The 13585-nt window shown below is 40.8% G+C and overlaps 1 long non-coding RNA gene across 1 annotated transcript in view; it reads right to left on the bottom strand.

Moving 5' to 3' along the window:
• Positions 1 to 455: 455 nt before the first annotated feature.
• The window catches only part of LOC123583918, a 179587-nt gene continuing 166457 nt past the window's right edge, over positions 456 to 13585 (bottom strand). The window contains exon 9 of the long non-coding RNA XR_006705047.1: positions 456 to 837. This is a non-coding gene — a long non-coding RNA (uncharacterized LOC123583918). The remainder of the gene's footprint in view (positions 838 to 13585) is intronic.

Here is a 13585-nt window from a genome sequence, read left to right as displayed (position 1 = left end):
TTAAGGGCCTGACTTCGGCTCAGGTCATGATCTTGAGGTTCGTGAGTTCAGGCCCTGCATCGGGCTCTGTGCTGACAGCTCAGAGCCTGGAGCCTGCTTCGGATTCTGCGTCTCCATCTCTCCGTGCTCCTCCCCGACTCATGCTCTCTCTTCCTCCCTCTCCCTCTCAAAAGTAAATAAACATTTAAAAAATTTACTTGAGGGGCGCCTGGGTGGCGCAGTCGGTTGAGCATCCGACTTCAGCCAGGTCACGATCTCGCGGTCCGTGAGTTCGAGCCCCGCGTCGGGCTCTGGGCTGATGGCTCAGAGCTTGGAGCCTGTTTCCGATTCTGTGTTTCCCTCTCTCTCTGCCCCTCCCCCCGTTCATGCTCTGTCTCTCTCTGTCCCAAAAATAAATAAAGGTTGAAAAAAAAATTTTTTTTAATTTACTTGAACATAAAGGTGAGGGCTTCTGGGACTTTTTACATACAACTTTACTGTAACACGTCCCACATTGACTTAATTTCATAGAACATAAGCTTCTCAAGTCTAGGAATTGACCATGTCTGTTGATGTAGGTAGAGCATAATGCCCAACATACAACAGTACTCAATATGTACTCCACTATTTAAATATATCTTAATGTTTTCTTCAGCTGTGCAAATGATAACTCCTTACCATGGAATATAGTTCATCAGATGAAGCGATAACAGGAATTATAGGGATGGAAACACAGGGCACGTGGGTTTTGATGGAGGAGTTGGGGAAGGGAAAACCTTCACCGTTGGTTTTGCTTGACAAAAGGAATACCTTGGGCTACCGGAAGTGTACTTCCTGGTGTTGGGTCCTTGAAAGGAACTGTGTGGAACCAGAAAAAAATAGAAATTAGAATGTAATAAGAAGGAGCTGAAGAAGAATTCACCTAATTAACAATTTTGTCATGGGTCAGCCCACGTTCCGAGAAGGCAAAAATCCAAAAAGTTATCAGAGAAGATTTGGATATTCAGTAAAGATGAGCTTATGGGTGCACGTGGTACGGCACTTGGTTACCTGTTTAATCAAAGTGGCAATAAAACATTTTAAAATAAACACAGAGGGGCGCCTGGGGGGCTCATTTGGTTGAGCGTCCGGCTCTTGATTTTGGCTCAGTTCATAATCTGACGGTTTGTGGGATCGAGCCCCACGTCGAGTTCTGCACTGACAATGTAGTGCCTGCTTAGGATTCTCTCTCTCTCCATTCCTCTCTGCTCCTCCCCACCTATTTCTCTCTCTCTCAAAATAAATAAATAACTTTAAAAAAAGAACCATAGCTCTATCATAAGTGAGGATTCTTTGGGGGTGCACTTAAATAATAAAGGATATAATAAAATGAACATGGAGCACCGAAAATTTTCCTAAGGCACGGGATTTTTATTACCTAGGCAGATTACTCTTAAAGTAAAGAATAACCTTTCATGTTGTAGGCAAAGGCATTAATCAGCAAACAAACAAAAAAGCAAATAAAAAGGCTCAGAACTGAGCAAATATTACTGAGATTTTTAACACACTTCGAGCTTCTTTTCAGACTCAGGTATTAAAAACTAAGGCAAATAAAATTCATTTTCAAGTTTCTTCCTTCAAATTTATCTCTGCTTTCCTTTTATCACTACAAATGTGTATTACTTTGAGTTTTCTTCTCAACTCATTATAATATCTTGCTGGTTCCCTTGCTGTGGGAAAAAAACCTTTCACATGTGTTTATTTTATATTTATATGAGAGCATTATTTTATCGTTGTGTAAAAATTATTCTTTTTAAAAAATCTTTTAAATGTTTTTATTTATTTCTGAGACAGAGAGAGACAGAGCACGATCAGGGGAGGGACGGAGAGAGAGGAAGACAGAGAATGTAAAGCAGAATCCAGGCTCTGAGCTGTCAGCACAGAGCCTGACACGGGGCTGGAACTCACGGAGTGTGAGATCATGACCTGAGCTGAAGTTGGACGCTTAACCGACTGAGCCACCCAGGCACTCCTGTAAAAATTATTCTTTAACAGATGAGGCACAAAGTCTCACCACCTTTTACCACATGGTTTTGTGACCAAGAACTCACAGGATGGGAGACATCAATTTCCCTCTCTAGACTGAGAAATAGAAATTAAATATTTTACTTCTCAGCAGCCCCTTATCCTTGGGGTATCTTCTACTCTCTCACAGTCAGCTCCTTGGGGTATTCGAAATAATTCTAGTGTGTAGCCTTTTATGAAGAAAAAAAAATCTATAATGTGGTAACAGCCTTCATCTTTGTCCACCTTAAAAGTCAGATTCTCTCATTTCCTTAGTTTTTATTCTACATCTCATCTACCTTATCTTGCTTTGAAGAATTTTATTTGAGAGTTTTTTTATTTGTTTGTTCTTTAATTGTTTACAGAATTCTGTTGTTTCATGGGTAGGATATTTTCCCTAATTTCAACGAAGTTATTAATAACGGTTTCTTTGGAAGAGTTCTTCTTACGTTATTTCTTTTCCCTCAAAGTAGTGGGGGGTTTTGTTGTTGTTGTTGTTGTTGTTTTGTTTTTGTTTTTTTACTTTTTGAGTTTTAGTTGTTTTATGTGAGGAGGTTTCCTCAGAGGGTGGCAATCTCCGGCTGCTCATGTTTGAGAGCAGGAGACTAAAAAGTGTCTTGGAAGCTCTACGTGTGTTGTGTTTACCCGGTACTTCTTCCCTCTCCACTCCCCTCGTTCTAACCCACGCTCCCCACTCTCCCCTACAAGATTCAACTCAAGCACTGCCTCTAAATTTTTTTTTAATGTTTATTTATTTTTTGAGACAGAGAGAGACAGAGCATGAATGGGGGAGGGTCAGAGAGAGGGAAACACAGAATCTGAAACAGGTTCCAGGCTCTGAGCCGTCAGCACAGAGCCCACGCGGGGCTCGAACTCACGGACCGCGAGATCATGACCTGAGCCGAAGTTGGCCGCTTAACCGACTGAGCCACCCAGGCGCCCCTCAAGCACTGCCTCTAAAAAAGAGGCAGTGCTTGAGTTGAGGTGTCCCATCCTGCCTCAACACTGTCCCATCCCCCTGTTCCCCCCCACAGAGGCTGGGGACAAGTCTGGCTCCATTCTTGGCACAGTCACATTCGGCAAGTACGTGTAGAAAGAATGAATATAGGAAAGCCCACCTCCCACACGTACTTTATTTGCATTATTTCTTTTTATCCTCATAAAGAAGATATGCCATTCTGCTTTTTCTCATGGTTCCTTCTCAATTGTGGAAAAATCTGAAGACCGACAACTGACAAAATGCTGAGCAAATGAATGTATCTATAAGCAGAAGAATAGCCTTCGAATAGCCCTGCGGGTCTAAAGCAGAGAAAGAAATGGCAGGGGAGTGAAGTTGAAGAGGGATAGGGAAAGCCTCACATGTTCCTGGCACTGTGCTAAGTAAGCACTTTGTGTACTTTAAGTTATTACTTGTCCGTAAATCAACGAGAAGTTGAGATTCAGAGAGATTGAGTGATTTGCCCTCGATCACACATGTATGATTTGGAATCAAGTCTCTCTGGCACCTCTAAGCCTACGGTCTGGGGTGTCTCTGGGGGATCGAGACAGGTAGGGTATTGGCTTTGATGGGACTTTTGGTACCCTGATGGAATGAACCCTTCCCCAGCCCACTTGATTCTCTCAAACCTGACCTTGATGCATTTATACGCTCTTTTTCAAAACAGTTTTCATTTAAATTCCAGTTAGTTAACACAATGTTCTATTAGTTTCAGGTGTAGGATTGAGTGATTCACCACTTTCATATCACACCAGTGCTCATCACAACAAGTGCACTCCTTAATCCCCACCACCTATCTAACCCATTCCACCGCCCATCTCCCCTCTGATAACTATCAGTTTGTTCTCTACAGTTAACAGTCTTTGTCTTGGCTTGCCTCTCCCTTTTTTCCTCTTCGCTCATTTGTTTTGGTTCTTAAATTCCACGTATGAGTGAAATTATATGGTATTTGTCTTTCTCTGACTGACTTATTTTCCTTAGCTCCACCCACATTGTTGCAAACGACACGATTTCATTCTTTTTTATGGTTGAGTAATAATCCATCGTGTATGTATGTGTGTGTATGTATATATATATATATATATATGCCACATCTTCTTCATCCATTCATCAGTCAATGGACACTTGGGCTGTTTCCACAATTTGGCTATTGTGGATAGTGCTGCTATAAACATCAGGATATATGCATCCCTTCAAATTAGTATTTTGTATTCTTTCAGTAAATATCTAGTAGTGCAATTGCTGGATTGTAGGGTAGTTCTAATTTTAACTTTTTTTAATGTTTATTTATTATTTTTGAGAGAGAGAGAGAGAGAGAGAGAGAGAGAGACAGAATCTGAAGCAGGCTCCAGACTCTGGCTGTCAGCACAGAGCCCGACACAGGGCTCAAACCCACAAACCATGAGATCATGACCTGAGCTGAAGTCAGATGCTTAACTGACTGAGCCACCCAGGCACCCCTAATTTTAACTTTTTTGAGGAAACTCTTTTCCAGAGTGGCTGCACCAGCTTGCATTCCCACCAACAGTGCGAGAGGGTTCCCCTTTCTCCTCATCCTTGCCAACACCTGTTGTTTCTTGTGTTGTTGACTTGAGCCATTCTGAAAGGTGTGAGATGATATCTCATTGTGGTTTTGATTTGTATTTCCCTGATGATCAGTGATGTTGAGCTTTTTTTCATGTGTCTATTGGCCATCTGGAAGTCCTCTTTGAAAAAATGTCTATTCATGTCTTCTGCTGGTTTTTAATTATATTATTTGTTTTTGAGTTTTATAGGTTCTTTATGTAGTTTGAATACTAACCCTTTATCAGATATGTCATTTACAAATATCTTCTCCCATTCCATGGGTTGCTGTTTAGTTTTGATGACTGTTTCCTTTGCCGTGCAGAAGCTTTTTATTTTGATGGAGTCCCAATAGTTTATTTTTGCTTTTGTTTCCCTTGCCTCAGGAGACATATCTAGAAAGACGTTGCTATGACTGATGTCAAAGAGGTTACTACCTGTGTTCTCCTCTAGGATTTTTATGGTTTCATGTCTTACATTTAGGTCTTCAATCCATTTTAAATTTATTTTTTTGTGTAGGGTGTAGTAAACTGAAAGTTTTAGCCACAGCAACAAAAAGACAACAGAAAGAAACAAAGGCATTCAAATTGGCGAGGAAGAAGTCAAACTTTCACTATTTGCAGATGATGTGATACTTTATATTGAAAACCCGAAAGGCTCTACCAAAAAATTGTGAGAACTGATACATAAATTCAGTAAAGTTGTAGGATTGAAAATAAATGCACAAAAATTTATTGCATTTCTATCCACCAATAATAAAGCGGCAGGAAGAGAAATGAGGAAAGCAATCCCATTTACAATTGTACCAAACCCAACAAGATACCTAGGAATAAACTGAACCAAATAGGTGAAAGACCTGTACTCTGAAAACTATAAAACATTGCTAAAAGAAATTGAAGATGACACAAAGAAATGGAATGATATTCCATGCTCATGGATTAGAAGAATAAATATTGTTAAAATGTCTATACCACCCAAAGCAATCCCCTCATTTAATGCAACCCCTATTAAAATACCACCACCATTTTTCACAGAACTAGAACAAACAATCCTAAAATCCTAAAACCACAAAAGACCCTGAATAGACAAAACAACCTTGCAAAAGAAAAGCAAAGCTGGAAGTATCACAATTCTGGATGCCCAATTATATTACAAAGCTGTAGTGATCAAAACAGTATGGTACCAGCACAAAAATATAGACACCTAGATCAAAAGAACAGAAGAGAAAACCCAGAAATGAACCTACAACTATATGATCAATTAATCTTCGGCAAAGCAGGAAAGAATATCCAGTGGGAAAAAGACAGTCTCTTCAAGAAATGGTGTTGGGAAAACTGGACAGCAACATGCAAAAGAATGAGAGTGGACTACTTTCTTCACTATACTTTTATTTAGAAGGTTGCTGTGTTTTTGGACTGAGGTTTTCAAAAGAGCCGGGTAAGCAGCCTTACTAAGTCACTTGTAACTGAAACCCAGATTTAGTTGCCTGTGTCTCCTGTAGTGAATATCTGGACAGCTCAGGGCATAATGCCTTGTTAATGCCGATTTTGTATTTATCAGCATGGCTCTTAGCTACGGCAATCAATAAGACATACCCTTCTTTTGGTAATGGCTGCATTAAATGGCATCTGTCCCTTTGCATTAAGAAATCACGTTGTACTTGTCTTCCAATTGACCGAAATAAAAAAGCATTTCCAACAGCTGTACCTCATTCATTAATGCTGCTTTTTCTTTTAGGCTTAGCCCTGAAAAGGCAGATAAGATAATGGGAATGGGACTCCTAGTTCCCTCCCCTTGCCCACCCTTTACATGGGCACTGACCATGGAACTAAATGAATAAATGAGCTTTTCAGACATAAATGTCATATGTGGCACTTCAGGCACACAGGAAAGTTCTACAACTCTTTTCCCCAAGTCATCTCTCCACTTAGCAGTGTCAGAGAACTCACCCAACAGATGTGATTGAGTCTAGGGGCCTGAGGAAATGGATCATTTGTGTTACAGGTTTCTATTTTTTATCCCCAGGCCTTGGATTTAGGTCCAACCTGATTTGGGTTGGTCCAAGGCTGGATTACAGTTATAATCTTCATTAACAAAGTAATATTATGTATCTTCCCATATCTGATTAATGGATTATTACCTTATATCTATTGCAATTTTATCTATGTTTCTTAAGCCATTAATCGTTTAGCCTTTCCCTCAGGCATGAGACAGGGCTTTACTTTTGTGCTTTTTGAGAGCATTCTTTTGACAGAGTAAGTCATAAAAGCTCAAGTGTGTTCATTCTCTTTTCAGTTTGTGAATCCGATCCACCATAAAGCATGCTGACTACGTAAAGAAAGGAACTGTGTAAAAAGCAAGTATTATTAATGTAATACTTCCCCAGGCACATTTGCCAACCAAAATATTAAGCTCCCTTTAAGGAAATGCTTGGGAATTACTAGTTTATCATTCAGTTAAGGGTTTATGTGTGTAAAACTATTCCAACCGAGGCTAATGTCCCTGTAATGTAATGTCATATATAGTCTTCCAAGAGGGGTATTCTGAGGTCTGCAATTCCCCCTGTTTGGGAAGTGCCCTAATTTTTCTTAATTACAGGAATACCAGGAAAGTGTGTTTTTAGCATAGTAGGCCAGTCTTGGATACAATTTGTCAGCGATGCCTTTATGCTGAAAATATAAACACCTGAATGGAAGGGTGACTATTCACCACTTTTCTGTTTAAACACGTTGCCCATATCTGCTACAAAAATAGATGAAATAAACCAAAATGTTCATTTGAATCCCACTAAAAACCACTGGCCCAATTTGTGTTTCAGAAAAGCTTAGATTATTACTTATAGCTTAACTTCCCTCTCCCACTCTGCTCTTTCTTTGCTTTGAATTCAACCCTTGGAAAATCATCTGTCCTTTTTTGGGCTAAAATTGGAAGCCCCGCCCCCACCCCACCTTCCAGCCCCTGCCCCCAAGCAAGGAAGGTCTTACCAAGCAAGGTAAGTTTGTGGCTGGACAAGGCAGGGCTGACCCCATCCACGCTCCTGGAGGGGGCTGGACAAGCACTGCTCCCAACAATGCAACAGCTGTCACAGCCCAGCCTCTTTCTTTCCCAGCAGAACAGGGAGGGGGCTGAGTCTCTCTAACTGCCCTGGGCATCTACATTTTTTTTTTCTCTGAAAGGGCAGGTGGGCCTAATGCATCCTGACTCCCGTCCACCCTTTCCCCCTTCGCCTGCCTATCCCAAAGCAGTAAGTTAGTCGCTTGAGGATTTGGACATGAAATATGATGCAAGAGCAGGCAGGGAAATCTTAGACGTGGAACAAAGCCATTTGAGAATTATTGCATCAGCCTAGGACTTTGATTTTGTGTGTTTGCGTCTTAAATGCTAGTTACTATAGCTACCATGAACAGCAGATATAAAGGTGATAGTGGAACCATGCGGTGGTTTTTTAGGGGGTGTGTGTGTCACGTTTTCTTTTTGAGCTTTTCTTGCACTGAATGTTAAGTCAAAGATACCTACTTTAATTAATGGTTAGATTGGAATTAAAAATGAATCATGATCAGCCACCTGACATCGATCATCTGTGACCTTAGAATTCCAATATTCCAGTTTTCTGCCAAAGGTAGAAGTGTGCATGTTACAGAGCTATTCAGGAAGACAATCTTAACCCATTTTAAGACTTACCAACATTGTTATTTATTCTGATTTAAATGCCCAAGGTCAGATTTATCTTATTAAGTTTAATATTTAAATTTTTTTTTAATTTTAGAGAGAGTATGTGCGTGGGGGAGAGGGGCAGAGGGAAAGACAGAGAGAGAAAGAGAGAGAGAGAGAGAGAGAGAGAGAGAGACAGAGAGAGAATCCCAAGCAGACTCCATGCTCAGCACAGAGCCTGACTCAGAGCTTGATCCCATGACCCTGGGATCACGAGTCAAAATCAAAATCAAGTGTCAGCCACTCAACCGACGAGCCACCCAGTTGGTTTCAACATGCCCCTAAGTTTAATTTGAAGGAACAATTGGTAGCAATCCCCCTGCTCTCTCTTTTTAAATAATTAGATTAACATTTTTCCATATCATTAGACATTGCAAAAACTCAAGCCTCTGAACCATAGGGTCTCACACAGACATTATAAAGACTTCATAAAAGCTGGAGACGAACTTGTATACCTTGATGGTATTTCTGTGTTTTGTGATCTATTTTCTCTTTAGTGGCCTGCATATTGTCTAAACAGCCATTAAAAACTCTTAACTTCCTTTCCCTTGAATTACCCAGTTCTATTGTCAGAGACCATGCTGTTGGTGAAATTTCACTTTAGTAAAGCCTGCCCTGCAAAACCAAACAGTACAGAGACTTATAAAAGAGCGCCTCGAACTTAACAGAGAAGCAAAAGCCGAAGATTCACTGCTCCTGATGGAAATGATTATCAATTCAAGATTCCCCACAGAGAAGCCTCTCTCCATGATGCACGGAAAAGTTTCCAGAACATAATCTAATAATAGCAAAAATAAATAGAAATACTAAATAAATACTCCAACAAACTCATTGCTCACATCACGAATGGAAATCCAGGGTGCTGACAGTGTGTGGGGTTTTCCTGCGACCCAGTGCAAGCATGAGGTACGCAACCAATCTTGTGATATCACATCAAGGTGTGGAAAGTCACCGTGCTTTTTTCCATGTGGAAAAAGTGATGTACAGAGAACGGATGTGGCTTGCCCAAGGTTGTCTCGTGCAGAGGCAAGTCTGTGATGGACACAAGCATCCTAGTGCTCAGCTGAGGCTGGCTCTTTAGTTACACTGCCCTTTAGTTACACATAAACTCTTTTTTCACTGTGAAACCTTATTACGCTTGCCTTACACCTCGCAGAGCCCAGTCTGGTGATCAGAAAATAATTATTTTAACAATAGCTTTAAGAAGGTATGCCAGCTGTGGGGCTCCTGGCTGGCCCAGTTGGTGGGCCATGACTCTTGATGTCAGGTTGTAGGTTTGAGCCCCATGTTGGGTGTAGAGATTAGTTCAAAAATAAAATCTTAAGAAAAAAAAAAAGTATGTCAGTGATGTGTGTTTGCTATAGAAAGATTGAAACTATATTCCAGAAAAAAGAAGAATATGAAATTCAGCTCTCATTCTGTCATTTGCATTTTAGTGCATGTCCTTTTAGACAGTTTCCTTGTAGTATTCGTCTACAGATAATGTAGTTTTTAATTCAGTTTTCAATTTTTAATATGCAATTTTGTTTTTTACCAAAATGGGGATTGTATAGTACCTAATTTTATTATTTTGCACATGTAGATTGCTAATGTACAAATATGTTAATAAATATACTTGTACAACTTCACTTTTAATGGCTAATACAGAATTCTATAACTATTAACTACTTTTTAATGAATTATTAGTTTATGAGGTAGAAACGCTGAGAAATACCAGGGTGACTATTTTTGCAATTAATGTTTGCACACATCCTTAATTACAAAGACTTAATTATTCATTGATTAGTATCAGTCTAATGATGTTTTTAAGCCTAGCAACTTACAGACCCTGTGTGCCATAAAAGCACATTCCTTCTGAAGGATCCATATCCCCCCTCCCTAGGGCACCACATAAATAGTTATCTGTTGAAAGTGACCTCGAACTTCGCAGTCATTTCTGTTTTGGCAATAAAGGCAGGCAGGATTTTCACATCGGGGAGATAGGAGAGATGAAGAGTTGAAAGCCCCGGCTAAATAAAAAGATTCTTCATTACTGGAAGAGTTCAGTTCCATCCCATACATGGATTCTGAACAGGAATGTTCTCTAAATGCCAACGTTATCAAAAACACTACCCGTACAAAGGTACAAATTGTGGGGAATAAACTGTGAAGGTCAGATGATCTGCTGAGAAGCCACATGGAGAAAGAAAACTCCTGACGACAGAATCCCGTCCACCAGCAGATCAACCCTGAAATACAAACCTTCATGCAACCTTCTAGGAACTGCAAATCTCCTTGATCTTTCTGCCTGCAGTGTTTTGGAGATGTTTACAATAAAACTGTAACCTAAGACTTGCCTTTCAGGAAAAGAATAACTGGTAACCCAATCCTAGAAAGCTGTCCGCACTGGGCTTTTTAAATAGTAAGCAAATGGAAGGATTTCCCTCTCACCATGCCCCATGAAGCAAAGGGGAGAGGGAGTCACATACATCCAGTGTCTTCTTACGAGCTGGGTGCTGTGGTAAATACGTGCATCATCTTGCTGTTTCTTCCCAACCACCTCGTAAGTGACTCATTGTTATTCCATTGTATGTAGGGGAGAAACTGAGATTCAGGGAGATTAAAACATTTATCCCCAGTCATATAGTTGGCTAGTTGCAAAGACTACATCTGAACACATTTCTACCAAACTGCAGATCCCATGTTTTTTTTCTACCACCCTTGTGTGTTTAAAACACATTCCGCACATCGTCCAATTTTGGTAATTCTGCTTTGAGCACAGGCCTCAGCCATTCAGGGGGCTGTGAGTTGGGATTCCCCTTCCATATGGTGGCTGCCCTCGGAATAGAGACATGAGGTCACCTCTAGTTTGACTAGAACTCTACCTCCTTCAGGTGACTCCAAATTCTGAAAGGCACAGAAGCCTGTGTACTTTGTAAGTGGCATTCGTGTGGGAGCCTTTCAACTGGGTGCTATTGATGGTGGTCATCTGAGAGAAGGGCTGGTGATGTACTCGGTTTTCTTCACGAACTTGATGAGGATCCAAGTCCCTCATTTCAGCTTTCTATTCAGAGAAAGAGGCTTGGAGACAGCCACATGTTGAGGAAAACACTCATGAAACTCTGATGAGGACTGCAGAACAATAGTTAAATATCATTTCAACATCGCTAGGATTCCAGTAACTCAGTCGAGTAGGGACAACCTTAACGACAATAATTGAAAGCAACAAAAGTACTTAGCCTTTATTAAGCTCTAACATGTTCCAGGTACGGTCTACGCATTTTATACCCATTCTGACCCCAACTGGTGTACTGGAAGTCAATTCTGGCACTAAGCACCCAAAGTTAGCCCAGACCCTGCAAGTTAAGGGCTCAGTTCTCCACAAGACTGCCCTCACTTCAGAGGTCAGCCACACCTTGGGGGGTGTCTAGGCCTGTGCTTCTGACTGACTCGCTACAAATTTGGGCGTTCCCACAATGCCCGCAGGTTTGATAATTCACTAGAACAATGCACAGAACTCAGGAAAACACTATACTTCATTATTAAAGTTTTACTGCAAAGGACCTAAATCAGGACCAGTCGAGTGAAGAGACATGGATGAGGAATGAGAGGATCCCAAATGCAGAGTCTCCTTGTGGGGTCTCCAAAAGAGCCAGGAGATTTGGCTGATATCCCATGCTCTAAAGCCCCAACCCTCTAATCACACGTTTGGTCCTTTTGGTAACAGCCCCTATCCTGAACCATCTCTATCTTGATAGCACGAATTCGGGGGCGACCCAAACGGCTCATGAATAACAAAGACATTTGGGAAATTCCAAGGGCTTTAGAAACTCCCAGCCAGAAATCCAGGACAAAGAACAGAAAAATTCTTTATTATCCGACAATACACATTATTTAATTTGCCCCTTATAACCTTTCTATGAGGTAAGAATTATCTCTGTTTTACAGGTAAGAAAATTAATGTTTAGAAGAGCTATACATCTAGTCAATGAGAGAGCCAACATTCAAGCTCAGGTCTTCCTGGCCTTAAAATCTACCATGGATCTATTTTAATCATTAGGTAATACTGCCTTCTATGTAAGCCCCTAATTATTCTTACAAATGCTTGTGTATGAGAGTGTGTACACACACACACACACACACACACACACACATTCAGAAGCCAATTGAATTGAATTGAATTGAACTGAATTGAATTGAATTGAACGCCAATATCCATTCCCCTTTGAGCAAGAAGAGCCATTGAGTTTTAGAATTTCCCACACACCTTTGTATCTAGCGGCGGGGATACATGATGTATGTAATTTCTGGGGCATGTCTTTGAAAAAGAGGTTGGTTGCCCTCCACTTTGTCATTTCTTGCTCTTCATAGTTGGCATATGGTCTGGTACTAGTGAGCCACTGTCAAGCATGAAGATGAGAGCAACATCTTAACAGGAAGCAGGGCAGCAAAATCAAAGCAACCTGGTTTCCTGTGTGACCTTGAAACAGAGCCCCCCACTTGCCCTGGAATGGCCAAATATCTCTGGCCAATAACATGTGAGAGAAATAAACCGATCTTCCTTAAGCCACTGTAGTGTTGGGTTATAGTATCTTGATCTATATTCTAACCATCACAACTACCTGTATAAAGGTTCTTCGGCAGGGGCACCTGGGTTGCTCTGTCAGTTAAGCATCCAACTTTGGCTCAGGTTATGATGTCACAGTTTGTGAGTTCGATCCCTGCGTCAGGCTCTGTGCGGACAGCTCAGAGCCTGGAACCTGCTTCGGATTCTGTGTCTCCCTCTCTCTCTGCCCTCTGCTGCTTGGGCTCCATGTGTCTCTCTCTCTCAAAAATAAATAAACATTGAAAAGAAATTTTAAAAACTAAGAAATAAATAAAGTTTCTTCTGCAGACTTCTAGTATTGCATATTAGCAGGAAGAGTGTCACTAGTGAGCATGCCTTCAAATGTCACTTGTATGCGGTATTACATCAGGCTCTCTCCCCTCCTGAGTGCTTTAGTTGTGGATTCCCCTTGATCTACCTTTTTATCAGCTTGAAATGCTTATATGCTGAATTGGTTGTTTGCATGATGAAACCCACAATTCCTTCTGTAAACATGCATTCTGCTATTCAATGACAGTCATATTTTTCCTTCTATTGTGAAGCACGGTTGCTAAATCTCAAAATGGAGGGGGAAAATGCCATAAACTTTCCTTCCTGCCATACTTTAGACTTGCACTCAAAATGCTGCTTGGCAAAACGTGATTTGTGCAGTTGCTGTCCTGTGTTATGGCACTGTCCCTAAGCTGAGTTTGTTCTAATGCTGAACT

Source organism: Leopardus geoffroyi, chromosome B3 (genome assembly GCF_018350155.1).
Source record: "Leopardus geoffroyi isolate Oge1 chromosome B3, O.geoffroyi_Oge1_pat1.0, whole genome shotgun sequence".
Lineage (NCBI taxonomy): Eukaryota > Metazoa > Chordata > Mammalia > Carnivora > Felidae > Leopardus > Leopardus geoffroyi.
Note: the sequence above shows the minus strand (reverse complement) of the source record. Positions and strands in the feature narration are given on the sequence as shown.